The sequence below is a fragment of the Oncorhynchus nerka genome, linkage group LG18 (genome assembly GCF_034236695.1).
Source record: "Oncorhynchus nerka isolate Pitt River linkage group LG18, Oner_Uvic_2.0, whole genome shotgun sequence".
In the NCBI taxonomy this organism is placed as follows: Eukaryota; Metazoa; Chordata; class Actinopteri; order Salmoniformes; family Salmonidae; genus Oncorhynchus; species Oncorhynchus nerka.
The window spans coordinates 62300357-62327482 of NC_088413.1; the positions used below are offsets into that span (position 1 = coordinate 62300357).

The 27126-nt window shown below is 43.6% G+C and overlaps 1 protein-coding gene across 2 annotated transcripts in view; it reads right to left on the minus strand.

The window, feature by feature from the left end:
- The window catches only part of LOC115146295 (low density lipoprotein receptor adapter protein 1-B-like), a 66348-nt gene that overhangs the window by 30836 nt on the left and 8386 nt on the right, over positions 1–27126 (minus strand). The window lies entirely within an intron of this gene.

A 27126-nucleotide genomic window follows, 5' to 3' on the forward strand; every position in this document is an offset into this window, starting at 1 on the left:
TCCAATAAATAGAGGGTCTTATTCTGTTGACATGATAATCGAATAAAAAGATTCTCGCTCTTATCCATAATAATCTTATCATGTAAACTAGCCTACCCACACTATCTGCAAGCTGTTGGCTACAGCGCACATGCCAAGACTGGAGTAGGCATATTTTAGGGCCAGTATACCAGTATCGCAATATTTTTTTAATGGCAAATATGAAAACACGAAGCAGACCACACTCTTTGGTCCTTTAAAAACCTGCTGTATGTTAAATATTATGTGCTATAGATTGGAAATAAATAAATGTGACTCTGGATGACAACATTATGTTGATTTTCAACATTAAGGCTGTTTTTATAAATAAGTCAAATCTGCTTTGTGTTTTGTTTCCTTGCCATGATACTAACAGACCTAGAACATTGGGTATTTAACGCAACAGCTTTTGTGATAAAACTATTGGTAGAGTTGAAAATGCGATGGAAACACTTATTGAACATTAGAGTTCTGTGCATGATAACTTAAGCGAAAAAGTACATTTCGTGTGCACTAGTCATCATGCACTGATCTGTATCCGCAACAAGTCAATTTGGTGGAATCACCACTGTTGGGAAAATGCACATATTTTCTTAATGCAGATTCTTGAATATTTATATATTCAAGAATGCATGAAAATCTGTCGCCAATTCAATGGAAACCTAGCTTCAGCCTTTAGACAGTCACCTTAAGCCAAACCAGGCACCTATCCAAATGCAGCAGGACAAACGTTGGTACATGCAGGGAAGGGATTGGCACATCAAGAGCTTTTGTGTCTGCTCTATTAAAAACGTTATCAAAACAGTAAGAATCAGATACATTTTGTCAGAAAGCTGCTCTCCCTACATAACCGTTCCTTCAAAAAGTTCATTTGAAATTCTATTAGTGTTCCTTGTTATTGTAGGTTCCCCTCCGGTCTATGAAACAATGACATTCAATTAATCTAATATTGTAATATTATGAGATGAATAGGAGCCCTGCCATTTCATTTCTTGAGCCGTTTAACTCCAGAATACGCTGTGAGCAGCTCAAGGGCTCTCTCCCTCGATCTCTGTATAAGGCCAGATTGACTAAATGCCTCAGGCTCAGGACAGAACAACAGTTAGAGCTGAGCAAAGCAGAGGACTACTATTACCTATAGCCAACTACCCCTCTCCCATGAGACCTCAGTCTCAGCCAAGGCCATCAGGGATCACTGCATATATTAAGTTATTCAATTCTTGTATCTGAGCTCCTAGAGTGTGCGGCTCTCCTTTCATTTCAGGGATCACTGCAATAGAGGAACACAAACGAATATGCACAGACATGCACACAATCCTCTACATAGCTGCGATTGACATATCAGGCTTCTTATTCAGAGTGCCTTAAGCACCCTGTTTAAATACACTGACTTAATGATTTTTGTTACAGGCTTAGAACTGAAAGGCTGGCCAGTACACTGAAATAGCCTAATTCATGTTTCAGAGACGAAAGAAGAATGACAAAGGTTGTTTTGGACTGCTTTCATTATAAAAACAAATGTTTAAATCTTCATACTGCACTTCCTTCCTGAAAACAGAAAACATAAAAAAGGTCTGTATCAAAAAAGAAAATGGTAGAAACTTACACTCGATAGTGACACAGACATTTGGAAGGGAAGAGATGACATACACACAGCTAGGATTACAACAGCTAGGATCTCCAAGGACTGGGATGCTCCCCCACACACACCCTCCAACACCTCAAACCTTTTATTGACTCGTTGCTCTTAAGAGGAGCATTCACAAGCATCAGGGTGCTCAATTCTGTTAGACCACCATGAGACATGGCCACCTGCCCCCTTGCCACTGCTCATTGCTTGGGAGGTCTCTGGTGGTCAGTGATATATGTTGACCTCAGGGTCATCTAGATGGAAGGTGCCCAAAAAATTCTGCAGCATTTACCGGTCCCCAAAAACACAGTGGCCTCCATCATTCTTAAATGGAAGAAGTTTGGAACCACCAAGACTCTTCCTAGAGCTGGCTGCCCAGCCAAACTGAATAAACAGGGGAGAAGTGCCTTGATCAGGGAGGTGACCAAAAACCCGATGGTCACTCTGACAGCGCTCCTCTGTGGAGATGGGAGAACCTTCCAGAAGGACAACCAGCTCTGCAGCACTCCACCAACCAGGCCTTTATGGTAGAGTGGCCAGACGGAAGCCAGTCCTCAGTAAAATGCACAACATCCGGCTTGGAGTTTGCCAAAGTCACCTAAAAGGACTCAGACCATGAGAAAAAATATTTTCTGGTTTGATGAAACCAAGACTGAACTCTTTGGCCTGAATGCCAAGCATCACATCTGGAGGAAACCTGGCACCTTCACTACGGTGAAGCATGGTGTTGGCAGCATCATGCTGTGGGGATGTTTTTCCAGTGGCAGGGACTGGGAGACTAGGATCGAGGGAAAGGTGAATGGAACAAAGTACAGAGTGATCCTTGATGAAAACCTGCTCCAGAGCACTCAGGACGTTAGACTGGGGGGGGAAGGTTCACCTTCCAACAGGACAACGACCCTAGGCACACAGCCAAGACAACACAGGAGTGGCTTCGGGACAAGTCTCTGAATTGGCCCAGCCAGAGCCCAGAATTGAACCCGATCGAACATCTCTGGAGAGACCGGAAAATAGCTGTGCGGCAACACCCCCCATGCAACCTGACAGAGCTTGAGAAGAATGGAAGAAACTCCCCAAATACAGATGTGCCAAGCTTATAGCATCATACCCAAGACAAGGCTGTAATCGCTGCCAAAAGGTGCTTCAACAAAATACTGAGTAAAGGGTTTGAATACTTATGTAATTATGATTATTTTTAATAAAATTGCAAAAACGCCCCAAAAAACAGTTTTTGGTTTGTCATTATGGGTTATTGTGTGATGAGGAAAAAACTATTTAATCAATTTTAGAATAAGGCTGTAACATAACAAAATGTGTAAAAAGTCAAGGGTTCTGAATACTTTCCGAATGCACTAGAACTTATTCCTTGCCACCCATTCTGAAACTAACTGCATTTCTTTGTGTTGCAGTGATTTCACTCGCTGTAGTAGCTGACGTGTAGTGTTGAGTCATCCGCATGCATAGACACACTGGCTTTACTCAAGGCCAGTGGCATGTCATTAGTAAAGATTGAAAAAAAGTAAGGGGGCTAGACAGCTGCCCTGGGGCATTCCTGATCAAATCAAATCATCAAATCAAATTTGATTTGTCACATACACATGGTTAGCAGATGTTAATGCGAGTGTAGCGAAATGCTTGTGCTTCTAGTTCCGACAATGCAGTAATAACCAACAAGTAATCTAGCTAACAATTCCAAAACTACTACCTTATAGACACAAGTGTAAGGGGATAAGAATATGTACATAAAGATATATGAGTGAGTGATGGTACAGAGCGGCATAGGCAAGATACAGTAGATGGTATTGAGTGCAGTATATACATATGATATGAGTATGTAAACAAAGTGGCATAGTTAAAGTGGCTAGTGGTACATGTATTACATAAAGGTGCAGTCGATGATATAGAGTACAGTATATACATATGAGATGAATAATGTAGGGTATGTAAACATTATATTAGGTAGCATTGTTTAAAGTGGCTAGTGATATATTTTACATCATTTCCCATCAATTCCCATTATTAAAGTGGCTGGAGTTGAGTCAGTGTGTTGGCAGCAGCCACTCAATGTTAGTGGTGGCTGTTTAACAGTCTGATGGCCTTGAGATAGAAGCTGATTTTCAGTCTCTCGGTCCCAGCTTTGATGCACCTGTACTGACCTCGCCTTCTGGATGATAGCGGGGTGAACAGGCAGTGGCTCGGGTGGTTGTTGTCCTTGATGATCTTTATGGCCTTCCTGTGACATCAGGTGGTGTAGGTGTCCTGGAGGGCAGGTAGTTTGCCCCCGGTGATGCGTTGTGCAGACCTCACTACCCTCTGGAGAGCCTTACGGTTGTGGGCGGAGCAGTTGCCGTACCAGGCGGTGATACAGCCCGACAGGATGCTCTTGATTGTGCATCTGTAGAAGTTTGTGAGTGCTTTTGGTGACAAGCCGAATTTCTTCAGCCTCCTGAGGTTGAAGAGGCGCTGCTGCGCCTTCTTCACGATGCTGTCTGTGTGGGTGGACCAATTCAGTTCGTCTGTGATGTGTACGCCGAGGAACTTAAAACTTACTACTCTCTCCACTACTGTCCCATCAATGTGGATAGGGGGGTGTTCCCTCTGCTGTTTCCTGAAGTCCACAATCATCTCCTTAGTTTTGTTGACGTTGAGTGTGAGGTTATTTTCCTGACACCACACTCCGAGGGCCCTCACCTCCTCCCTGTAGGCCGTCTCGTCTTTGTTGGTAATCAAGCCTACCACTGTTGTGTCGTCCGCAAACTTGATGATTGAGTTGGAGGCGTGCGTGGCCACGCAGTCGTGGGTGAACAGGGAGTAAAGGAGAGGGCTCAGAACGCACCCTTGTGGGGCCCCAGTGTTGAGGATCAGCGGGGTGGAAATGTTGTTGCCTACCCTCACCAACTGGGGGCGGCCCGTCAGGAAGTCCAGTACCCAGTTGCACAGGGCGGGGTCGAGACCCAGGGTCTCGAGCTTGATGACGAGCTTGGAGGGCACTATGGTGTTAAATGCCGAGCTGTAGTCGATGAACAGCATTCTCACATAGGTATTCCTCTTGTCCAGATGGGTTAGGGCAGTGTGCAGTGTGGTTGAGATTGCATCGTCTGTGGACCTATTTGGGCGGTAAGCAAATTGGAGTGGGTCTAGCGTGTCAGGTAGGGTGGAGGTGATATGGTCCTTGACTAGTCTCTCAAAGCACTTCATGATGACGGAAGTGAGTGCTACGGGGCGGTAGTCGTTTAGCTCAATTACCTTAGCTTTCTTGGGAACAGGAACAATGGTGGCCCTCTTGAAGCATGTGGGAACAACAGACTGGGATAGGGATTGATTGAATATGTCCGTAAACACACCAGCCGGCTGGTCTGCGCATGCTCTGAGGGCGCGGCTGGGGATGCCGTCTGGGCCTGCAGCCTTGCGAGGGTTGACACGTTTAAATGTTTTCCTCACGTCGGCTGCAGTGATGAGAGTCCACATGTTTTAGTTGCGGGCCGTGTCAGTGGCACTGTATTGTCCTCAAAGTGGGCAAAAAAGTTATTTAGTCTGCCTGGGAACAAGACATCCTGGTCCGTGACTGGGCTGGTTTTCTTTTTGTAATCCGTGATTGACTGTAGACCCTGCCACATACCTCTTGTGTCTGAGCCGTTGAATTGAGATTCTACTTTGTCTCTATACTGACGCTTAGCTTGTTTGATTGCCTTGCGGAGGGAATAGTTACACTGTTTGTATTCGGTCATGTTTCCGGTCACCTTGCCCTGATTAAAAGCAGTGGTTCGGACTTTCAGTTTCACGCGAATGCTGCCATCAATCCACGGTTTCTGGTTTGGGAATGTTTTAATCGTTGCTATGGGAACAACATCTTCAACGCACGTTCTAATGAACTCGCTCACCGAATCAGCGTATTCGTCAATGTTGTTGTCTGATGCAATAGGAAACATATCCCAGTCCACGTGATGGAAGCAGTCTTGGAGTGTGGAATCAGCTTGGTCGGACCAGCGTTGAACAGACCTCAGCGCAGGAGCTTCTTGTTTTAGTTTCTGTCTGTAGGCAGGGATCAACAAAATGGAGTCGTGGTCAGCTTTTCCGAAAGGAGGGCGGGGCAGGGCCTTATATGCGTCAGGGAATAGCAGTGATCCAAAGTTTTTCCAGCCCTGGTTGCGCAATCGATATGCTGATAAAATTTAGGGAGTCTTGTTTTCAGATTAGCCTTGTTAAAATCCCCAGCTACAATGAATGCAGCCTCCGGATAAATGGATTCCAGTTTGCAAAGAGTCAAATAAAGTTCGTTCAGAGCCATCGATGTGTCTGCTTGGTGGGAAATATATACGGCTGTGATTATAATCGAAGAGAATTCCCTTGGAAGATAATGCGGTCGACATTTGATGGTGAGGAATTCTAAATCAGGTGAACAGAAGGACTTGAGTACCTGTATGTTGTTATGATCACACTACGTCACGTTAACCATGAAGCATACGCCCCCGCCCCTCTTCTTACCAGAAAGATGTTTGTTTCTGTCGGCGCGATGCGTGGAGAAACCCGCTGGCTGCACCGATTCCGATAGAGTCTCTCCAGTGAGCCATGTTTCCGTGAAGCAAAGAACGTTACAGTCTCTGATGTCCCTCTGGAATGCTACCCTTGCTCGGATTTCATCAACCTTGTTGTCAATAGACTGGACATTGGCGAGAAGAATGCTAGGGAGTGGTGCACGATGTGCCCGTCTCCAGTGTCTGACCAGAAGACCGCTCCGTTTCCCCCTTTTACGAAGTCGTTTTTTTGGGTCGCCGGCTGGGATCCATTCCGTTGTCCTGGGTGAAAGGCAGTACACAGGATCCGCTTCGCGAAAGTCATATTCTTGGTCGTACTGATGGTGAGTTGACGCTGCTCTTATGTTCAGTAGTTCTTCTCGGCTGTATGTAATGAAACCTAAGATGACCTGGGGTACTAATGTAAGAAATAACACGTAAAAAAACAAAAAACTGCATAGTTTCCTCGGAACGCGAAGCGAGGCGGCCATCTCTGTCGGCGCCGGAAGTTTCCTCCTGGACTATGCTGGAGAGGCTTCCATTAAAATAATGCCCTCTGTATTCTGTTAGACAGGTAACTCTTTATCCACAATACAGCAGGGGGTGTAAAGCCATAACACATATGTTTTTCCAGCAGCAGACTACGTCAAAAGCCACACTGAAGTCTAACAAAACAACTCCCACAATCTTTTCATCCCCAATTTCTCTCAGCCAATCAATCATTTGTGAAAGTGCCGTACTTGTTGAATGTCCTTCCCTAGAAGCGTGCTGAAAGTCTTGTCAGTTTGTTTACATTAAAATAGCATTGTACCTTGATCGGACCACAAAGGTCTTAAAAGCTATAGTAACCGAAAGGGCATCAAGCCGTCTGAAATTACAAGCATCTGCATACATTAGACACTTTACTTTTCCCTCCAGGGGCATTTCCTCCATTCTTTTATCTCAACACATGTGTACTGCGTGGTTCACTGAGACCAATCCCTACTAGAGGCTGTGGGGTTGACAACAGTTCACTCTAAATACAGAGCCTCAGTGTAATCCTTTCTCCTTGTCCCCTCCCGCTCTCTCAGAACCATAAATATACATGGCTGTGCTCTTTCGCTTCTTCCGTCCCTCCCCTCGCTCTTCCCTCACACTCTCTCCTTACTTCTTAAAGAAAACCATAGGAGTGGCTGAGATAAGCAGGGCAAGAGATAATATACTCCAGCAAAATTATATACCACAAAGTGAAAACATTTTCATGCTATTTTCATGCCCAAAAGCAATTTAGTGATGGGGGGAGGGCCAATTCTCCACATGCCAATTACTCCTGAAATAGCTACATTAAAGTACATTCACCCTTTGAAGCCAAACTCAAATGTCTATGAGAGAGGGGTAGCCTATTCTAAGAGTGCTGCTTCGTATGGATAATAATCCATTTCCATATTGTAACAGAGCGCCACATTCTCATTCTTCTCCTCTTGCTGCCCAGGAGAGGTTATTAGCTCACACTTCAAAGGCTGCCTATGCTGGCTGGACCACAGCGCTGCCTGTAACTGAACGGAGTGCTGGACGCTGGAACACTGCTGCATACACAGCCCAGGCCGTTTGGCAGCGACAGAGGACCACAGCTGCTCCCAGAACAGGGGGCGTGAGTATGGTCGACTCGGCCCGTGATCTTCAAAGCCAAGCCTGGATAATGAAAAGGTAGAGGTGTGTGTGTGTGTGTGTGGAGGCGACTCTGACTGAGGCACTGGAGGGACAGGTGTCTACTTCTGCTGCCATGGGACGACATTAAGAACGGACCATCTCACACCAAAGCCAGCTTCTGCACAGTGCACACAAATTAATTGACCAACGCATGTTCACTCCGCATGGGGAAATGGGCAGAATGGAGGAAAAACCAGTGAACAGGCAAAACACACACACACACACACACGTGTGGACTGAAATTGAATCAAGGCCAAAGTAGGGAAAAAGAAAAGAGATTCCCCTAAAGTGGCCCACATACATTCCTGTAGACACATTTCTGTTTGAGGTAATACACCATATGCCCCTCTATGAATAAAAGACAAGGCCCTTTTTAAAAATCCCATTATCAGGCACCACCATCATGAATTAACAATGAGACAGTTACAGGAATACAGAATCCCCTTGAATGTATAGACATTCTTCAAACAGTAGACTCTATACACCACAGCCAGTCTGTCATAGCTGTGAGAAGTGTGATCCAATTCCAGTGTCTTCGGTCACAGCAGATAGAATGGTGCTTCCCTCAGAGCTGTGGCAGTGAGAGGTGTCAGACTAATCCTGCAGAGAGACAGAGAGAGCAGTCTGCGCCACAGCCCTCTAATCAAACAAGCTGTGAGGAGCCCACTGACACACTGCCATCCTGATACACCACCACCAGTCCTCTGCTTCTCCTCTCCTCCTCGATCAGACCAGTCTTAACACATCAGTCACGATGGGAGGGAGGGAGGAGGGAAACAAATAAACCCTACTACCTTCCTCCTCCCTTCTTTCTCTCCATCCGTCAGTGTTCTACCTCATCTGAACCCAGAATAGTTTCAGGGGACTGTGCCTAGTGAAAATGACCGTATTTGTCCCCCACTGTCTTATTGTGTCTTATGGTGAAGTGGAGCTTGTCTGGTAGCTGGATCGTGGGAAGATGGCAGCAGTGAGATAAAACCAGTGATCGGCTCTGAATATCAAACAGATGTGCCAGCGGCTACAAACTGTCTCCTAGACTACCGGTAGGCACAAGAGTGTTAGCCGGTAATTGATTGACAGTGAATGGACATTCTGCCCATCTGAGGTCTCTCAGTACTAGTGGGAAGCAGGGTTCATTTGGTCAAAAATAACTTTAGCAACAAACAAAAAAACTTGTCAACCTATTTTTCCTGACTAAAACTATGACGATAAGGAGACACCTTTGAGAAAAACGATAACTATTACAAATGACTTTTAATTTTAGTCTTATGAAATTTTTACAAAACAAGAACATTTGACATGAAGCTCCTTTTCATCGGTTTAGTCCAATCAATCCATACAATTTTATTTGTCAGAATTGAAAATGTTCAGTTCTGTGGTTGATTTAGCTGAACTGCCCAGCTCTCACACACAGCTCCCAGGCGGTCACTTCCGTCACTCGTCAATCTTTTGAACTGATGCGAAGCCAGGACACTTGACTTGTACCTAACACCAACTAGAAACAATGTTAACCTTCTTTACTTTCATCTAGGCTATCTTTTCTTTGATCACGTCAGAATCTCTATTTTCCCATGTGCACTGTTATCCATTCAGCTGTGTCGCTGCTCTGGCAACGTGGTCCGCAAATGCGAGTTGTGGCTGCTTTTTATCATATGGGAAAAATAAATGCTCTTTGTTGAATATTAGGAGTACAGTAATACTTCTGGCATTTTTGTAAAGCTCAAATTCTCCCCTTTTCAAGGAAACCACTGTTATTTAAAGAACACCCTCTTACCTGTCTAACAGAATACACTCTTTATCCACAATATAGCAGGGGGTGTAACGCCTTAACACATGTTCTTCCAGCAGCAGACTATGATCGATAATGTCAAAAGTCGCACTGAAGTCTAAGAAAACCGCTCCCACAATGCTTTTATCAATTTCTCTCAGAAAATCGGTCATTTGTGTAAATGCCGTGCTTGTTGAATATCCTTCTGTATAAGTGTGCTGAAAGTCTGTAAAATATCATTGTATCTGGTAAAACACAGTTAAGAACATAAAGCCTCAATTATATTAACTAATGAAAAAATAAACAAATATTTTATTTAGTATGGGACAGACTATCAACCTCTCCTGGTGCAACGAGCAGTGGAGATGCCAACATTTCTGATCAGGGGGATTGGAATCAAAGGGACTGCAGGCCTGACACCATGGAGAGGAGAGACAGAGGAGGCAGAGGGTAAGCAGATACTGCAGGGTGCTGTGCCAAGAGGAAGTGAGGCTGGAGATTAAGAGGTGGGGAGACAGAGGGTCACATCAGATCACTGATGTCTCCACCATCAACAACCGCAGTTACCGCAGATAGAGGACAGGAATCCAGCCCGCTCATCTAAGTATAGGCTACCCTCTGCCCTGGAACTAAAGACAAGAGGGGGACTGGGAGGGTGAAAGACAGTGAGGGAAAGACAGACAAGGAGAGAAAGAAAGAGTCAAACAGAGCAAGACGAAATAAAGAGGTGCACACACACTCTCAACCAGAAGGAGACATCCTACAGCCAGTCTGACAGGCCATTACACGTTATTCAGATATGTGGGACATGCAAGTCTTTAATCACCGTGGAAACAGGCAGCAACTCTCAGAGAATGCAGCCCGAGCAGACAGCGATAGGGAGGCTCAGAGCGACTGAAGGAGATAGGCATTCAATGATACAGACTATGAAAACACAAATCATGGCTGTGCATTTCGACGATGTAACAGCCTAGGGTGTTCATGGTTTCTAGCCATGGCGTTAAGAATCTCAAGAAAGGCTATTCACTAGTTGACAAGGGAATGCCGATGGCCCCTTAATAGCATCAACAAAAGGAAAGACACAAACAAACCCGCCCCTCTCAGAGGTCCACCTATTTTACACAACCCCATGTAGGCTATGTGGTGACAAGCCAGATCAGGTTGCCAGGTCTTCAGTGAGTGAAGTAAAGTGCTAGCTGACGTGGGCTAACCCACTCACCTTACACATGGGCAGAGAAAAGGCACTTACTGTCTCAAGTACTCCCTCTCTAGTATCATCGCAATGGCAGCCCAAATCAAGTCACTGTAAAGCCACACGGACATGAGAAACGAAAACTATTAAGAAATCAGTTACTAAGTCAGTCAGTTACACAAGAACCTGCCATCAGAGACCTTCCCAGGGTTGGGTAGGTTACTTTGTAAATGTAATCCATTACAATTACTAGTTACCTGTGCAAAATTGGCATCAGTTATGTAAATTTTGGATTACACAAGCTCAGTAATGTCATCTGATTACGTTCAGTTACTTTATGATTACATTCCCCTTAAGAAATAAAAAAAGGATCCATCAAAACGCATTTGCTGTGTCATCATAGTAGTCTCCGACTTGTGGTCAGACTCGCTGAGGTGGAACAAACTTTTACATTTTTACATTCTGAATTGGATGTCATTGAGAAAACAGAAGTGTCAATGTAATTTTTTCACAAACATCCTTTCTGAATTCAAAAGTAATCTAGTTGTTCAAAGGTGTCCGATTACAATATTGTTGCTGGCAACTGTTTTTTTTGTAATCAGATTCAAATGTTACTCCCAAACTGATGTTTGGCCGGGGTAGGCCATCATTGTAAATAAGAATTTGTTCTTAACTGACTTGCCTTTTTTTTATATATATATATATATATTTTTTAATGTAGCGGTAAAAAAAAATATAAAAAAAATAGGTGGGTAAACTCTGATTGCCGGTCACGCTGAAAAAGGTAATGCTTCCTATACTTAATGCATTTTCTGAAAAGGGTGAGTAAACAGTTGGGCAAATAAAAAAAAAGTGGGGAAAATGGTGTTACCCTCCATTAAAACCCCTGCTCCCCAACCTTTGGCCTTCCTCCTTCCACTGGCAGGCTGAATGACTTGTGCCTGAGCCAGTGGGAGGGAAGGGGTCTGCTGCTCTACTCTGCTGTGCTGCTCCAGGTTACATACAAACACAAACAAGACTTTCAGGCCAATTAACAAGCCCCGCAGCTCCAGAAAGTCAAGCCTGCTGTATCAAAAGTTTTGCCTTTGTAGAGCCTGAACAAGTTTCCGACAGTTGAGCGCTCCCTGCATGGGTTTGGTGTTGAGCAGAGCTGAATGCTGCCTGCCTGGCTGAAGCCTGGCTAAATGAATGAGCCTGCAAATAGCTCCTGGTCCATGAAGTAACTAAGCACTCTGATCCCCAGCAGAATGCAGGCCTGTCAAAGAGGCATTGTTTAGACTAGAGCAGGCCCAACGCTCCGCTCTGCCCACCTGCATATGACCTACTGTACTCCCACCACATACAAAAAGAGTACGGACTCATTTTCAACGGTCCTCTAATTCTTGCACTCATATGCATGTAAACTCTCTTTCGGTCATATAGCCACACACAGAACTTCAATTGTCGGCTGGTGGGGAGTACATTTCATGGCTTGCACTGGCATGTTCATATTGAAGATGGCAGTGGCCCAGTCAGCAGTGTGGCTGTTAACCAGGGACAGAGTTAACACACAACTAGCCACCCTGTGTATGTGTGAGCCCCATTGATCTGTGAGTACAGTAAACACAGTGGGGAATCTGGGACGGACACACACACACACACACACAACCTACCCACCAGGTCTGACAGTGACTATCTTTATGAGTGTGTGCACATGTATTTGCCAACATGTGGACACTTTCAAACACAAACAAGAGGTGATCCAGGGAGAACAGCCTTCGCGTCAGAGAGTGACAGACTGGACTGTGCTGTTTGGGGACAGAACTCAGTTTGGAAGTACACAGCCTAAAAACAAACAGGACTGAGATGTGTATTGATCTCATGGTCTGTTACAACAATGCTAGAGATATACCTCCATGTCCACCAATCACTATGCTGAACTCCAGAGTAGTGCTGTCGGACGGAGCAGTCTGATTTAAGGGCTCATCTGACCTATCTATCTATCTCCCCTCACCTCCTAGTGAAGAGTCATCTGATTCCAATCAGGGTACTTAGTGCTCATTGAGTAACCTGCAGACTCAGACCTGGAGAGAGCTCTGGGGAGCAGGAGAGATTCACTCGTGGTGAGATTCGCTTCACTTGTTTTCACAGGTAAAAAGAGTGATTTAAACCACAGGAGATACATGATTTACTTCACATACAGTATGCTTGGCACAGTAGTGAGTAAGAACTCCTGTAGGTCACATTATGCATTTAAACCCACTCAACCCTGTCTTGTGCCTACTAGCCTATGTGCAGAGCAGTGCCTGGCACCAACTCCAGCTCCTCACAGAGACAGAGAAGTGGCTGCTGTGGAGGCAGTGGACTGAAAGGAGGCTTTGTGAGACAGGCTGGGGGACAGTATGGAAAGGTTGAGGAGGCCAGTGTAGACTGGAGAATAAGGAGGTGTGCAGCTGTGACAGACTTCTTCTGCCTGGTACACAGTGGTACACACTATTGCTGCTGCCTTCAACTCAGCTACTGAGGGGAGAGTTGAGATGTTTACATTACGTCAGAGGCTTAGAGCAATATTATACACTTTCACATATAAACATGGACCAACGTACTCTATAGTACATGTCAAGTGTTTACTTTACAGCTGGAACATTCTTCAAGTCTGTCCAAGCAATTAAGAAAAGTGGACAGTGCACTTCTATGGAGGACCAGACCTGCCGTAATTAGAATTAAATAAATGCACACAATTTAAAAAATGAGCAAAGAAATACAAAAATAATGACTAAAATGAATACATGCTATACATGTTTTTTCTTATTTATGTATTATCCAATTATTCAAACGTTTCATTTGATTAATTTATATATTTATTTACACTGTACAAAAATATAACATATCAAAATAAAATAAAAAGTTAATTTGTCACATACACATGGTTAGCAGATGTTAATGAGAGTGTAGCGAAATGCTTGTGCTTCTAGTTCCGACCATGCAGGAATATCTAACCTAACAATTTCAAAACTAACTTATACACACAAGTTTAAAGGAATGAATAAGAATATGTACATAAAAATATATGAATGAGTGATGGCCGAACGGCATAGGCAAGATGCAGTAGATGCTATAGAGTATATATATATATATATATATATGAGAGGAGTAATGTAGGGTATGTAAACATTATGTAAAGTGGCATTGTTTAAAGTGGTTAGTGATACATTTATTACATCAATTTTTCCATTATTAAAGTGGCTAGAGTTGAGTCAGTATGTTGGCAGCAGCCACTCAATGTTAGTGATGGCTGTTTAACAGTCTGATGGCCTTGAGATAGAAGCCATTTTTCAGTCTCTCGGTCCCCGCTTTGATGCACCTGTACTGACCTCGCCTTCTGGATGATAGCGGGGTGAACAGGCAGTGGCTCGGGTGGTTGTTGTGTATTGATTTTAAGAAAGGCATTGATGTTTATGGTTAGGTACACGTTGGTGCAACGACAGTCCTTTTTCCGCGAATGCGCACCGCATCGATTATATGCAACGCAGGACACTCTAGATAAACTAGTAATATCATCAACCATGTGTAGTTAACTAGTGATTATGATTGATTGATTGTTTTTTTATAAGATAAGTTTAATGCTAGCTAGCAACTTACCTTGGCTTCTTACTGCATTCGCGTAACAGGTAGGCTCCTCGTGGAGTGCAATGAGGCAGGTGGTTAGAGCGTTGGACTAGTTAACTGTAAGGTTGCAAGATTGAATCCTCGAGTTGACAAGGTAAAAATCTGTTAGTCTGCCCCTGAACAAGGCAGTTAACCCACCGTTCCTAGGCCGTCATTGAAAATAAGAACGTGTTCTTAACTGACTTGCCTAGTTAAATAAAGTTGTAAATAAATAAATAAATAGGCCAAATCGGTGTCCAAAAATACCAATTTCCGATTGTTATGAAAACTTGAAAGTCGGCCCGAATTAATCAGCCATTCCGATTAATCGGTCGACCTCTACTGTCTGTATGGGTGGACCATTTCAGTTTGTCCGTGATGTGTACGCCAAGGAACTTAAATATAATATACAGATATGCATTTGTTGGTCACAGATAGGGGTGTGGATCAGAAAACCAGTCAGTATCTGGTGTGACCACCATTTGCCTCATGCAGCGTGACACATCTCCTTCACATAGAGTTGATCATGCTGTTGATTGTGGCCAGTGGGATGTTGTCCCACTTCTCTTCAATGGCTGTGCAAAGTTGCTGGATATTGGCGGGAACTGAAACATGCTGTCGTACACGTCAATCCAGAGCATCCCAAACATTGGGTTTCAGTATCTCATCACAGTATCTCTGTGCATTCAAATTTGCATCGATAAAATGCAATTGTGTTTGTTGTCTGTAGCTCAAGCCTGCCCATAACCCCACCATGGGGCACTGTTCACAACAATGACATAAGCAAACCACTCGCCCACACTGCCATCTGCCCAGGTACAGTTGAAACCGGGATTCATCCGTGAAGAGCACACTTCTCCAGCATGCCACTGGCCATCGAAGGTGAGCATTTGCCCACTAAAGTCAGTTACGACGCCAAACTACAATCAGGTCAAGACATCCCAGAAATGTTCCATAAGCACAAAAACTTCATTTCGCTCAAATTGTGCACAAATTTGTTTACATCCCTGTTAGTGAGAATTTCTCCTTTGTCAAGATAATCCATGACCAGTGTGGTATATCAAGAAGCTGATTAACACGGCACAATTATTACACAGGTGCACCTTGTGCTGAGGACAATAAAAAGATGTGCAGTTGTGTCACACAACACAATGCCTCAGACGTCTCAAGTTGAGAGTGCATGCAATTGGCATACTAACAGCAGGAATGTTACCAGAGCTGAGACCAGCCACCCGGACAGCTGATGAAACTGGCGCATTTCTGTCTGTAGTAAAGCCTTTGTGGGGAAAAACTTATTCTGATTGGCTGGACCTGGCTCCCCAGTGAAATCCATAGATTAGGACATAATTGATGTCAATTGACAGATTTCCATATATGAGCTGTAACTCAGTAGAATCATTGAAATTGTAGCATGTTGGGTTTATATTTTGGTTCAGCATAGATAGTGGTTTATGATAATTGCAGTTTAGTTCATTATCTAGCTAGCTATTTGTAAAACTGAGAGTCTGGCTGTAAAACACAGCCATCTAGCCTCAGTTTATCAGTTGTAGCCAAGCTAGCTAGCTTGATACGCACTCTAACGTTAGCTTACCATACTTGTCTGGCCAAATGGACAGTCTTCTCGCCCATCCCGGTCAAATCCTTGCCTACTCCAGTCTTCTTCTTCTCGGTTCAAAACTATATGACTGTAGTCCGGTGCCTTATTGTCATAAGCAACACACTCAAAACAAAGCCACCTGGTCAATGGCTCAATGTTTCTAAACTGTTCACCTGTTTCTACATCAAGCAAGGTCAATGTTGCATCTGTTACTTTTGTGTTTTTACCGTGCGGTACAGCAACATATAGATTTTACCTCAGATTTCCCTCAAAAAGGTGACATATTGATACATAGCTATATGCACTACACATTATTGTTTGGGGGATGCTAATGTGAAACATGGCCTTTAAACACCATTGTTTCATAGTGAACGCAGCATAGGCAAATCGAGCAACGCACAGTGACATTGACCTATGGTGGGATAGATACCCCCTCATCATATTGGGAGGAAGAAATTCAGAAACAAATTGAAAGTGGGATTCATTATTTATATATTTGTGTACATTCATTCCTTCATCCATCCATTTATTTATGAGTGCATTTAATTATGAATCTATTTATATGTGCATTTATGTATTTGTGTGTGCATTTATTTATGTATTAATTCATTTAGTTCTAATTACGTCAGGTTTGATCAATATGCTTTCAGAAATTAATGTCAGCCCAATAAAATCATTATGGCAACAGCAGCAGTCACAGACGTACAGAGTGCATAACAGAGTAGTTATCAGCGTTTGATTTGGTGTGTGTCCAAAACCATTCCAGCTGACTGAAGGGATTTACAGATCAGATACAAATCTTATCGCAGGCCTGTAAGTCCCAACAGTGAGACAGGTGCTTCTGTGCAAAGGAGGAGAACTGTCCTGTCAGTTCGGGATTAAACCAGTGGTCAGCTAAGGCCTGTGCTGTTTACATGTGTGAAAGAATGAACTTGCCGCTGGTTAAATAGACTATTATACAGTAGACATCACAGGGGCTGTCCAGGCATAGGTCATCATGGTTAGGGCCAGGAGTTTTTCCTGATCAAGTGACCATGAATACCTCCAGGACCTAGTCATGAGGCCTAAGGGTATTTATGCTTCAGCCTCAACACAAATAGAACATCCTATCCTAATACCAGAACATGAGTGCAGCAACATCTTACCCCTATGCAAAGCAACATGAGGTCAATAGCAGAGACTCACTCAAACTGTCAGAAACATTCTTACCTGAATTACATGCCCAGTGTATATGTGGGACAGGCAATATGTGCAGCATCAGCAGCACGATGTCTCATACCTGCCTGCCAAAATGCCCTGAGAGATCTCTGGATTGCCTTTATGGCCCTCCTGACAGGTTAGACAACATGAATAGCATTAAGGGCCAGCCATGAGAATGTCCAGTGAGTCCAGAGGCTCACTTTAGAGTAATTATGCATATGGCCCTTCACACATCATTCTCAGATTCCTTGTCATCCCCCAGGAGACAGAGAAACGACGATAAATAATGTCCCAGAGTTCCACAGCTGGGACAGCTTGTTCAGGAGGCCACATCAATAAAATCATCAGATTTGTTGGTCTTCAATTTTCTGTAAATAGCCTCAGGTGGCATGTATTTATGCAGCAGACCCAATCCAACAATGCACTGGTTTTTAGCTCTGAAATCTAAAACAATGCCTACTGTACAGCCAAAAACTTGCTTAACCATACTGGTATAACAAGCTGACAGAATGATCTGACATTTCCCTAAACATTAGAGTGACCCTTCAAAACAGATGTAGGCCTGATCTCTTCAAAGACAATAAGGACATTTCCATCTAAAAGGATCCATGAGCACTAACATGTGAAGTTGATAGGAGCATATCAAATTGGGTGCCAAATGAAAGCTGAGTCTATAATTTTGGGAAATGAAGGCATTGATACATTTTTCTAGTTACTAGTTAACGTCACCTCTCCCAGCTCTAGCCATGAGCCCCCTCTCTTTCCATTTACTGTAACCAGCATCCGCACCCACTGAGCACAGCCGACACCGGATGTCCACGGATGTTGAAAAGTAGTTTAACGTTGTCCAGTCCACCCTGGCCTTGATGTTAACCCTATCTACGCTAAGACCCCAGCAAAAATGGGCATTTCATTTATATGGATGTCCAGCCCTTATATTTAGCCTCACAATTAAGTGTTTCACCATTTTCTTTTCAGGACAACCAGGGCTACAAGTAGAACACAAAAGTATTTGACAAACAGTTGCATTTATGAGTTTTAGTAGCAGAGAGAACAGTCTATGACTTGGGTGACTCGAGTCTGACCATTTTTTGGGCCTTCCTCCAACACTGCATAGTATATAGATCCTGGATGTCAAGGAGTTTGTCCCTAGTGATGTACTGGGCCGCCTGCACCACCCTCTGTAGTACCTTATGGTCAGAGGTCGAGCAGATGCCATACTAGGTGATGATGTAACCAGGATGCTCTTGATGGTGCAGCTTTAGAACTAGAAGTATCTGGGGACCCATACCAAATATTTTCAGTCTCCTGAGGGGGGAAAAGGTGTTGTCATGCCCTCTTCACAACGTTCTTCGTGTGTTTGGACCATGATGATGATGGTGATGTGGACGTCAAGGAACTTGAAACTCTCGACCCGCTTCACTACAGCCACGTCAATGGGGGCATGTTCAGCCCTCCTTTTTCTATAGTAAACGATCAACTCCTTTGTCTTGCTCACATTGAGGGACCACCTCCCTATAGGCCGTCTCATCGTTGTCGGTGGTCAGGCCTACCACTGTTGTGTCAGCAGCTAACTTGGTGTTGATGGTGTTGGAGATGGTGTTAGAGTCGTGCTTGGCCACGCAGTCATGGGTGAACAGGCAGTACAGGAGGGCACTAAGCATGCACCCGAGGGGCCACAGTGTTGAGGATCAGCGTGGCAGATGGGTTGTTGCCTACCCTTACCACCTGGGGGCGGCCCGTCATGAAATTCAGGATCCAGTTCCAGATGGAGTTGTTTAGTCACAGGGTCCTTAACTTAGTGATGAGCTTTGAGGGCACTATGGTGTTGAACACTGAGCTGTAGTCAATGAACAGCATTCTCATATAGGTGTTCCTTTTGTCCAGGTGTGAAAGGGCAGTGTGGAGTGCATTAGAGATTGGCGTCATCTGTGGATCTGTTGGGGCGGTATGTGAATTTGAGTGGGTTTAGGGTTTCCGGCATGATGGTGTTGATGTGAGCCATTTCGGTCCATTTCCAAGCCTTGATAACTTGATCCTGGAACATGAGAAGAATACATGAACAAGTTCCACAAGAAAAGCAACATTTAAACTAAAAGGACCCCAACATTTCAAAAGCATTTCATGGCTACCGACGTGAGTGCTACAGGGCGGTAATAATTTATGCAGGTTACCTTCACGTTCTTGGGCACAGGGACTATGGTAGTCCGCTTGAAACAGGTAGGTAATTACAGACTCGGTCAGGGAGAGGTTGAAAATGTCAGTGAAGACACTTGCCAGTTGGTCTGCGCATGCTTTGAGTAGACGCCCTGGTAATCCGCTTTGCGAATGTTTAAAAAAGGTCTTGCTCAAGACGTCTACGGAGAGTGTGATCACACAGTCGCCCGGAACAGCTGGTGCTCTCATGCAGGCTTCTGTGTTGCTTGCTTAGAAGCGAGCATAAAAAAGGCATTTAGCTCATATGGTAGGCTCGCGTCACTGGGCAGCTCACATATGGGTTTTCCAAGCCCTGCCACATCCAACGAGTATCAACGCCGGTGTAGTAGGATTCAATCTTAGTCCTGTATTGAGGCTTTGCCTGTGATGGTTCATTTGAGGGCATAGCGGGATTTCTTATAAACATCTGGATTAGTGTCCCGCTCCTTGAAAGCGGCAGCTCTACCCTTTAGCTCAGTGCGGATGTTGCCTGTAACCCATGGCTTCTGGTTGGGAAAAATACATTCAGTCAACTTGGGGACGACGTCGTCGATGCACTTATTGATGAAGTTGGTGACTGAGTTGGTATACTCTTCAATGCCATTGGATGAACCCCGGAACATATTATATACTGGTACTTCCTGCTTTAGTTTTTGATTGCAAGCAGGAATCAGGAGGATAGAATTATGGTCAGATTTGCCAGATGGAGGGCGAGGGAGCTTTGTATGCATCTCTGTGTGGAGTAAAGGTGGTCTAGAGGTTTTTTTCCTCTGGTTAGGGCATGTGACATGCTGGTAGAAATTATGTAAAACGGGCCGCTTCAAGAGGAGCATTATCATGTTTGCTTATGGCCTTATAGAGCTCGTTGAGTGTGGTCCTAGTGCCAGCATCTGTTTGTGGTGGTAAATAGACAGCTACAAATAATATAGATGAGAGATCTTGGTAGATAGTGTGGTCTACAGCTTATGAGGTAGAATACCTCAGGCGTGCATTATCTTGAGACTTCTTTAATATTAGACATCGGGCACCAGCAGTTATTGACAAATTGACACAACCCCACCCTTCTTACCAGACGTAGCTGCTCTGTCCTGCCGATGCATGGAGAAGCCAGCCAGCTCTATATGATCTGTGTCGGCGTTTAGCCACATCTTGGTGAAACATAAGATATTACAGTTTTTAATGTCCCTTTGGTAGGATAGTCTCAATCATAGATCGTCCAGTTTACCTTCTCCTCTGCGATTCTTACAAGGCACCCAGTCTTTTCTTCACGCTGAAGACAGAGTTGGGCCTGGTCTTGACAAGCAGTATATCCTTCACGTCGGACTCAATAAAAAAATAAAATAATCTATATCCAGTTCAAGGTGAGTAATCGCTGTTCTGATGTCCAGAAGCTCTTTCGGTCATAAGAGACGGTAGCAGCAGCATTATGTACAGAATGAGTTACAAACAATGCGAAAAAAATGAAACAAATTAGCACAGTTGCTTAAGAGTCTGTAAAAACAGCAGCCATCCCCTCGGATGCCATTATATTTGTAGATAAACCAAAACATTGAGTGGTTAAAAATCCAGTCTTTCCAGTGTAGAAAGGGCTCCAGGCAGGTAACAGTGACAGTTCCTAGGCCAGCACTAAGGCACTGTGAAGCGCAGACAGAGGCATACAGACATAACATGGGGAATTGTAGAGGAAAGGAAGTAGAAAGCAAATAAACCAAATATTATGGCCTGAGAAGAGGTTAAAGGTTGATGTCAGAGAACATTTTTCAGACAAACTAAAGCTAAGATAAAGGCTTACTGTGCACAGCTATTATCAGCAGGACTGCCAAAATCACGAGAGACGTTTGTTGTCAGCAGGAAATGGCACACAGTGTAGGAGTCTCGCTCTATTATAAGCTGAAGTCAGGCAGGGGATGGAAAACAGAGACAGAATTGATCCTTCACTAAGCTCCGCCCCAGAATGTGGGACAATCAAATCGCAGCACTCCAATGGATCGCAACCATTCGAGTCCGACACCTCGGACAGGCTTACGTTTATAAACACATGGAAGCCATTGAGGGCATTGCAAAAACAGTTTATCCAAAAACAAAATGGTTTAAAATGGCTAAAGTGTTGCACCATGTCATTTCAGCAAGCCACAACACTCACCATCTCTTGTTCTGAACATTTTTCTATAGTTAGAAACATGTTATCTCTGACAAATTACGCTAATTGATTGCACCCAAATGGTCAATTTTAGTTCACACAAATTGCACAATTACATATTGGTTTTCTTACCCTGTAAGGAGTCTGTGGACCAGGTATGACAGCAACCCATGCTTTGGTTTTGTTTACTTGGCCACTGTTTCAAATGCTATTTTTTTTGCATTTGTGGCACAAATTTTTAGATACTTTATCATGAAAATGCTAATTTGTTCAGATTTCCCCCCCCGCCCCACTTATCTCAATATAATTATTTTATTGTTACTATGCGTGAAGTTTAAAATGTATTCTATCATTACTAAATGTGTAATGTGATACATTTATTTTAACATTACTATACTGAAAAAAATATAGAAAACGCAACAAGTGTTGGTTTCATGAGCTTTTGACCATTTCTTTGAAATACTAATGACTAACTCATTGGTAGAAAGAATGTTTGATCCAAATCGGATGTTAGGCACCATCTTTCCGATTTGGTCCTGCCGTACATACCTACAGACACTACGGTCGATTTTGCCAGTGGTTCGTATGGGGAAATGGTCTTGCCAGGAAAATGTTGTCCAAGGTCAACAAGAATAACCAAGGGGGCGGGGCTTAGGGGAGGGTCAATTGACTTGTGGTTGTAGAGGATGCTAGCTTGACTGCGCCATCTTCTTCTATGGTATATTGGCGATCGCACAATTTAATATGCATCACGCCACCTACTGTGCGGGATGGAATCAAGATTCCCAAAATCAGAACAAACTACCAACATTTATAAATAAATTAAACAACTTTTCTGTTAAAAAATAAAAACAGATCTGCTCCCTACACAGGCTCAGGGGGAACCTTGGAGGGCGGGTCTTCCGGCACAAGAAAGCCCTTGCAAGTCTTCAGATGTAAAAATCCATAAGTCCCAAAAACATTTCTGCCACAGCCACAATAATGTCCAGTTTCTTAGAATTCTTAGAGACTAGTGCAGTACAGTCTCGAACTGTGGCAATGAACACGACAAAATCCAACTTTTTAACACACAGGGCATCTTTTGACTGGCAGCAAGCCGTACCATATCTTCACTAGCATCACTTGTTTTCTCAATTATTTTAATAGCATTCGCATACAAGATTCGATTGACCACTAACTTTTGCCACCTCAATCTCGGTCTCTCTTAAAATAGGCACTCCAGGAACTCTGGATTATGATCCCCACCGCAAATTGCAACACAGTCGTCCTTCTATACACCGTTCTTCAGTACACTCTGTCCGCCTGCACACACTTGAAACATGGCCAAATCCTTTACAATTCTTACACTGCAATGGTTAGGGGACGAAAGAGCTTACCTACGTTTGTGAAGCTTGGTTGTGTATTTGCTCTTTATCAAAATACAGGACAGACTTTATTTCTCGATTCACCCAGCAGTTCAGACGCCGGGCACCAACCACATCAGGGATTCTCTTCAGGTATTGAACCTAAACATCCATCGTCACCCCTGAGATGACGTCTTTGACAGGTGCTCTACTCCGAAGTTCAAAATTCACTGCAATCTTCCTCTATTCTTCAGAAATACATTTCATCAAAATATGCAGTCCTGGTAACTGACAGGCTCCACTTTTCACAGCGCATACTTCACCATTTTCCACACCTCAAAACAGGTCTCCCACATAAGCATCCTTACTCAAACGCGTCCCAAAAAGAAGCGATTCATTATCATTCATAAACTTATCCTCCACTTCAATTTCAGACAATTTCCTTTGTTCCAGTTTTCAATACTACTGTTGTCCATTTAGAATATTCGTCTTCACCAATTTGCATGACACGCTGCTTGATTCAAACTCAGCATCCTCTTCCGCCATCTTTCCCTCCTTCCTGACCAAGTCGTCTATGACGGAATGTGCTTTAGACATCCATTATAGAAGGCATTCTTCAACACTGTTACAGAAGATTTTTTTGTTCTTACGATCTGGAATACCTCCTTTAAATGTTGACCCCTTTACATCCCGAGACCCTGGATCATTGCTACTCTCCCTTCCAGGACGGCTACAAGACCCTCCCCAAATCAGATCACACCTCCCTTCTTCTCCTCCCTACCTATAGCAAGAAACTTAAACAGGAAGCTACCGTGGTAGACTGTTCAACGTTGGTCTGTCCAATCGGAATCTGTTCTTCAAGATTGTTTTGATCACGCAGACTGGAAAATGTTTAGGGTCGCCTCTGAGAATAGTATTGACTTGTACACTGACTCGGGGCATAAGGAAGTGCTTAGAGGATGTTGTTCCGACTGCAACGATTATGGCTTATCCAAACCAAAAACCATAGATAGATGGGCGCATTCGAGCAAAACTGAAAGCGCGAACCACCACATTTAACCATGACAAGAGGACTGGGAACATGGACATGACCTCCGTAAAGCAATCAGAGACAAAAATGATACTACAGGTACAAAGTGGAGTCTCAATTCAACGGCTCAGACACAAGACGTATGGGACTAGGACTCCAGACAATCACAGGTCGCATTCACCAACGCCTCTCTCCCGGACAAGCTAAACATCTTCGCCCGCTTCAAGGAAAACATTGAGGCGCTAACGCAGGCCACCAACACTCACAAGGACTGTGTTCGTGTGTTCTCTGTGTCCAACGTGAGTAAGTAATTTAAGAGTGTTAACCTTTGCCAGGCTGCCAGCCCAGATGTCATTCCAAGCCAAGTCCTCAGAGCATGTGCAGGCCAGCTGGCTGGAGTGTTAACGGACATATTCACTCTCTCCATATCCCAGTCTGTTGTCCCCACTTGCTTGAAGATGTCCACCATTGTCCCTGTATCCAAGAAAGTGAAGGTAACTGAACTAAATTACTTTCGTCACGTAGCACTCACTTGTCATCATAAAGTGCTTTGAGAGGCTAGTTAAAGACCACGTCACCATACCAAACACACTAGACCCACTACAATTCGCATATAGTCCCAACAGATCCACGGACGACGCAATAGTAATTGCACTGCACACTGCGCTATACCACCTGGACAAGAGAAATACCTGTGTAAGAATGCTGTCATCGATTACAGCTCAGCCTTCAACATTATAGTGCCCTCCAAGCTCATCGCTAAGCTCAGGGCCATGGGTCTGAACTAGAGGTCGACCGATTAAATCGGAATGGCCGATTAATTAGGACCAATTTCAAGTTTTCATAACAATCGGAAATCTGTATTTTTGGACAGCGATATGGACGATTCCCCTCCCACCTTCATTTAATCTTTATTTAACTAGACAAGTCAGTTAAGAACACACACTTTTCAATGACGGCCTAGGAACGGTGGGTTAACTGCCTTGTTCAAGGGCAGAACGACAGATTTGTACCTCGTCAGCTCGAAGATTCAATCTTGCAATCTTACAGTTAACTAGTCCAACGCTCTAACCACCTGCCTCTCATTGCACTCCACGAGGAGCCTACCTGTTACGCGAATGCAGTAAGCCAAGGTAAGTTGCTAGCTAGCATTAAACTTATCTTATAAAAAAAACAATCAATCATAATCACTAGTTAACTACACAAGGTTGATGATATTACTAGTTTATCCAGCGTGTCCTGCATTGCATATAATCGATGAGGTGCGTATTCGCGAAAAATAACTGTCCTTGCTCCAATGTGTACCTAACCATAAACATCAATGCCTTTCTTAAAATAAATACACAGAAGTACACATTTTTAAACCTGCATATTTAGCTCAAAGAAATCCAGGTTAGCAGGCAATATTAACCAGGTGAAATTGTATCACTTATCTTGCGTTCATTGCACGCAGTCAGGGTATATGCAACAGTTTGGGCCATTTGCCAGAATTTTACGTAATTATGACATAACATTGAAGGTTGTGCAATGTAACAGGAATATTTAGACTTATGGATACAACCCGTTAGATAAAATACGGAACAATTCCGTATTTCACTGAAAGAATAAACTTTTTGTTTTCGAAATTATAGTTTCCGGATTTGACCATATGAATGACCTAAGGCTCGTATTTGTGTGTTATTATGTTATAATTAAGTTTATGATTTGATAGAGCAGTCTGACTGAGCCGTTAGATAAAATACGGAACAATTCCGTATTTCACTGAAAGAATAAACTTTTTGTTTTCGAAATTATAGTTTCCGGATTTGACCATATGAATGACCTAAGGCTCGTATTTGTGTGTTATTATGTTATAATTAAGTTTATGATTTGATAGAGCAGTCTGACTGAGCACCAGCAGGCTCGTAAGCATTCATTCAAACAGCACATTTGTGCTTTTGCCAGCAGCTCTTTGCTGTGCTTCAAGCATTGCGCTGTTTATGACTTCAAGCCCATCAACTCCCGAGATTAGGCTGGTGAAGCCAATGTGAAATGGCTAGCTAGTTAGCGGGGTGCATGCTAATAGTGTTTCAAATGTCACTCGCTCTGAGACTTGGAGTAGTTATTCCCCTTGCTCTGCATGGGTAACGATGCTTCGAGGATGGCTGTTGTCGATGTGTTCCTGGTTCGAGCCCAGGTAGGGGCTAGGAGAGGGATGGAAGCTATACTGTTACACTGGCAATACTAAAGTGCCTATAAGAACATCCAATACTCAAAGGTATATGAAATACAAATGGTAGAGAGAGAAATAGTCCTATAATTCCCATTATAACTACAACCTAAAACTTCTTACATGAGAATATTGAAGACTCATGTTAAAAGGAACCACCAGCTGTCATATGTTCTCATGTTCTGAGCAAGGAACTGAAACGTTAGCTTTCTTACATGGCACATATTGCACTTTTACTTTCTTCTCCAACACTTTTTTGTTGTTGCATTATTTAAACCAAATTGAACATGTTTCATTATTTATTTGAGGCTAAATTGATTTTATTGAGGTATTATGTTAAGTTAAAATAAGTGTTCATTCAGTATTGTTGTAATTGTCATTACAAATAAATAGTTAAAAAAAATATATATATATATTTTTTTTAATCGGCATTGGCTTTTTGTGGTCCTCCAATAAATCGGTATCGCGTTGAAAAATCATAATCGGTCGACCTCTAGTCTGAACCCCTCCTTGTGCAACTTAATCCTGGACTTCCTGACGAGCCAACCCCAGGTAGGGAAGGTAGGCAACAACACAGCCACAACCCTGATCCTCAACATAGGAGCCCCACAGGGGTGACCCTTAAGACCTACAAACTTCTACAGATGTACCATTGAGATGATCCTGTTGGGCTGTATCGCCGCCGTATGGCAATTGCACTGTCCGCAACCCCAGGGCTCTTCAGAGGGTGGTGTGGTTAGTCCATCGCATCACTGGGGGCACAATGCCTGTCTTTCAGGACATCTACAGCACCCAGTGTCAAGGATCTTAGCCACCCGAGCCAAGGCCTGTTCACCTCGCTACCATCTAGAAGGCGGAAACAGTACAAGTGCAGCAAAGCTAGGAGCAAGAGACAGCTTCTAGCTCCAGGCCATCCGACTGTTAAACAGTCACCACTAGCCAGCCTATGTCCAGTACTCTGCCCTGAACCTTA